Below are 5,398 nucleotides of genomic sequence, written 5' to 3' on the forward strand. Positions count from 1 at the left end.
TATAAGTATTATAATTTAAAATTATAATACTTATAAGTATGTAACTTCATCAGATAGAAAATTTGTTAGCTTAGGAAAATCCTATATTCAAACCATTCATAACTAAAAAGTAAGCTGTTGAAATAAAAAAATTTAAGAGATAAACAATACATTCATGCCTTTCGATAGGAATTTCAAGATATGTTAATCGTTTTTAAAAAAGAATGTCAAATATTGTGGAAAAAGTCATATCTTGGATTTTAAATCTCAAATATCTTAAAAACCTGATGTGTTGGAATTTTTTGGCATGCGCGGCATTGTTTTCAGCATTCAAAAATCTACGAAAAACATCCAGTTCGGTTCAAAATCATTTTTTGTTGTGAACTAGTAGAATCTTTTACTTCATAACAAATATTTCCTATTCTATATACGTTTTTATGTATACAGATTTGAAGTTAAAATGTATCAGAGGTCACTTCCGCGTGATGCACACCGGGAATATTCAGAAAATATATAAGTTTGTATGTTTGTGTAATCAATAAGAAATCATATAATATCTAACAGTCCATAAAATAAATGATAATTTTTCATTAAGTTGAATGCGAGAAATTGGAAATTGAAAATTGAAGACATTAAAGTTATATAATGTATGTAAAAATAATTTAAAATATATGACTGCGTTTTTCGACGTATGACTTTTTTATTTCATATCTACCACTTTTTTGTGCGGACATTTGTTATAATTTGCTATTATTTTCAAAACTCATCTAACTGATAGAAATAATAAGTAATGTCCTCAACAATATTGTTGATAAATAAATTCTATTCTTTGACTTTTTAATCTAGAGTACACTCGCTAAACTTAAAATAAAATTGATATTTATTTAAAATTTGACAAAAGTAAGAAAAAAGTTTTGTTGCTATCCAAGTTTTAGTATAGCGATTGAAAACAGATTTATGAAAATTTAAATCCCAAATAAACATTCAATGCCAATAATATCAAAAGAAATTTTATTAATGTAATACTTGCTAAACAAATTAATGCAACACAAATGTTTAGTTTATATTAAACATTAATAACAGCAAATTTTTTTATTAATTATTATTCAGATACACAAATGTAATTCTAGTACTATTTAATTTGCTTTTCCATTCAAATAACTAATGATAAAGTTTACTGATTAGTTTTAATGGTTAAAAATAAATTTATTATTCTTGAAATTAGAAACTCAGATCTAGTAAAGTTCTAAATTTAAGTACACAGTATGATATAAAATTACTGTAAATGAATAATTATAACTGCAATGACTGTGCAATTTTTTATATATAAGGTGTCTTAAATCTCTATCGCATCACCTGCTAATAATAAATTCTTAAAATTATCTGAAGATGAGAATTCTAATATTACAAAATTTTAATATTAAATTTTATATAATATTCTATATTATATATTATATATTCTATATTATATTATAATGTTGAGTCTACAATAGTTTTATCACGCAGAGCATGTTAATTAAATAAATAAGAAAACATAAAGACAAATTTAAAAGTTTATGCAAAATTGTATCAATATTTATATTTAATATCTAATGGCTTCTTGACTATTATTGTATAATTGCTCTAAAAACGCGAATTTTAAACAATTTGATCTCCCAATTACTATTATTAATTGCTTTAGAAATTATTATAGTCTCAACATTTTATTAGAATTCATTTAACATTTTGTTAGAATTTTCATCTTTAGGTGATTTGCTATTAATGCGGTCAGGAATATCTATTAGCGGTATATCTGCATTCAATCTTACAATACATAACAATTTTTTGCGAAGAAATATGATTCTATTCTTCTTTGAAGATGAGCATAGGTGAGCATAAATATTGATTAATAATGATAAAAGATTTCAAAATAGATATAAAAAACAATTGCGTTGACGTAAATTAACTTAATAGTTTTAGCATGTGATAATATCATGTTTCACTTATATCTGTCAAAGTCTATATTATTTTGCTTAGAACAATATGTACAAAAAAAAAACAATGCGCTTATAATATATGAATAGTATTTTTAACCAGGATAATATTTTTTTGCATATTCTCGAGAAAATCAAATAGATATTTAAGTAATGCCTATCGATCGAACCGACACGCGTGTTGGTGTGTATTAATTTTTACAATATTTAGCCACACGAACTGCGCGTCGCATATTCGTTGGTCTTGAAATATAATTCTTTACATGAGGCCGGAATCCACTTGTAAAAAGTTATTGTGAAAAATACCATGATATGCCATGATCGAATGGTTAGGACGCCTCTCCAGCAAGCAGAGAGATCCGGGTTCAATTCCCGGCTGATGTGATATTTTTCGCAATAAATTTATTTACAGATTTGGGGGCAGAGTACTCTTATAAATGCACGTTAAATTAATTTAGTCGAATTAATTATTGTTACAAGTGGATTCCGGCCTCATATGAAGAACTGTAGGTATTTCAAGACCAATGAATATGCGGCGCGCGATTTGCGTGTGGCTGAATATTGTAAAAATTAATACACATCAACAGCCGTATCGGTTTGATAGGAATTACTCCAATACATATTTAATTTATTCTTACGATCATAATTCCTTTAATTTATTCTCGAGATAAGACCCAGATAGTCCAATCTGCAGAGGCAGAGCTGGAGCAGAATTTGGTATAAATTATATTGATGATAGAAAGACAAATTTCATAATCTATGCTCAGCAAAGATACTAAACATAGGACAAGATGGTACAATTTCAACCATGAAATAATTCTGTACAAAATAAGATTTGAATATAATTTCAATATTCAGATGAATGATCTCTTTATGTAGAATTTAATATCCTCCACACAATGAGATTATTTACCAAATTTGAATCGCAATTAAAGATTTAGATTTCAGAGCTATCTAAGAAATGTTACAAACATTTTGCAACTTCTATAAAATGTTTTACTTTTCAGTTGGAATGTTTCCAATATGCATTTGAAAGATTTCTATACTGTATGGGATCGCACACGTTGCCAAAGAAAAATTTAAAAAATCAAAAATAATTAAGGCAGTGAAATAGCAATCTGATTTTAAATTGTACTGTACTCAAATCTATTTTTTACATTTATGCTTTCTGATAGAGTTTGTTTTGTATAATTTTATGCTAGAAGCATTAGATTGACATTTTATTGCAGAGATACGTTCAGATATTATGCCCAAATAATTATAGTGCCCAGAACCCAAAGAAACTGCAAATAAAAATTTTGGAGCTACGAAACAACGTACTATTGAATGGAAACAAAGAACTTCTCAGCAACAAATTGAATTTAAAGTGTTTTTGTTATCTTGTGAAAATTACTTCCAAAGTCATAGTTTCCAAATTTAAATATTAATTAGCATTAACTTATTTGCGTTGAAATATTGCTATAGATTTGACCCAACTTTTATTCGAGAAAAATCTTTTTCGATATTTGTTCTTCAAATACGAATTTAAAGAACAAATCGTGCAAATATTAATATAATAGACAAACACATGAAATATTTGATTCTTCTTACAATTAGTTCCTTGACTGAATTGAGCCTAACATTGAAAGAATCTTGTAAATAACACATTCTCAGAAAAGTTACATTAAATACAAAATATATGTATTAAAAACAACATGTAACAACTTAAAATGTAAATAAACGTTTTCGAAGTAATACATTACATACTTTTGTTTATAAATTCTTTTTATAAATTTTATAAATATATTTTTTATCAATTTCATAAATTTTTTTTATAAATTTTATAAATATATTTTTTATCAATTTCATAAATTTTTTTTATAAATTTTTTATAAAAGTACAGCGGTATGCCACGGATTTACCGCTGAGGGCCAAAAAGGTTAATTTACCTTTGATTTATGATTTGACATAAAAAGTTTTTATACTATTACAGATATGTAAAGTTATATAAATGAATATATTAGAGCAACATTTATAAAACGTTTAAAATAATATTAAAGATACATTTTTTAAATATTCGAAAATATCATATTATTCGGTAACATTTAATCAAATGGTACACTTCTTTTGAGCACCCACTAATGGAACATTAGTGCGAATTTGGATTTGACATCTTAAATTGTACATTTTTCCTGAGGATAAAAATAGAAATATTTTGAAAAACCCACTTTTTGGGATAAAATTTTCTTACAAATCCAGCGATATTATTCAAATTAATGGAAAAACTATTTAACAATTGAAAATTAATTATAAATGAGTTACCGTTTTGAAAAACGTCTCTTTCTCGAAGAAAAGCTGCCATTTTTTTGTTATTTTATGAAATAAAGTGAAACTTAAGTGATTCTTTAGTTAAAATACTGTACTTTAATAAAAAATTATTAAGTGCGAATATGCACTACAATGAACTTGCGAAGTTAATATTTCATTAATCTGTACGAAACTGAAGCTGTGCATGTTCGTATCTGTCATCTGAGGTACTGGGCATATTTAACGTAGTGGGGATAAGCCGCGACAAATGTCTCTGTGCAAATGCCAGCAATTCAAAAATTTTCGCGGTGCGAAGTCGCACTTTTGTACCATTTGAAGGTTAAAAGCACTTATCTATATAATATTACATAGGAACATTGATGAAATTTGTATAAAATCATTATTTCAAAATGTTAACCCAAAATGTTCCTTGCTTACTGGGGCTTTATATCGTCATATTAAATCTACTTTTAGTTCAGTTTAATACATGTATTTGTCCGAAAAATTGTTTAATAAGTAACAAAAACTGTTAGCAATGAAATTTATTAAAAATATGGTAAATTAATTGCTTAGTCCACCCTATTTCTAAAAATGTAATCCCTTTTAATTTATAAAAAAAATTTTTATTTCTGTTTTTCTTATGTACATAGATTTGAAGCTAAAATATATTAAAAATCATCTCCGTGATGCATTTCGGAAATTTTCACAGTACGTATGTATTTAAATTCGTATATTTGAGTAATTAAATTAATCTGATAGTCTGCATAAATGTAAATTTTTTACTAAACTGATTGTGGAAAATTTTAGAAATTAAAAATTCAATTTACTAAAGTTACGTAATGCATGTTGTAAAAATAATATAGAAATGCATAACATATATTTTTCTGCATACACGTATGATTCTTCTATAATATTTCATATCTTACGCTAAACGTTTTTACTTTACGTAACATCTTTTTCTTTGACAAATGACTATTAAATAAATAGGGAGGAAATAAATAATAATAAAAAAAAATGTAACGACGAGACCGAGGGTCGTGCACGACATGCGTAACACAAAAATACATGCGACACATACATACGAGCGACACACGTTCGAACGCGCAAACACGGACAGCTCGGCCACCCTTGCACACGTGTATGCGGCTTCGCTTGAGATT

The sequence above is a fragment of the Wasmannia auropunctata genome, unplaced genomic scaffold (assembly GCF_000956235.1).
Source record: "Wasmannia auropunctata unplaced genomic scaffold, wasmannia.A_1.0 LD320909.1, whole genome shotgun sequence".
Classification (NCBI taxonomy): Eukaryota; Metazoa; Arthropoda; class Insecta; order Hymenoptera; family Formicidae; genus Wasmannia; species Wasmannia auropunctata.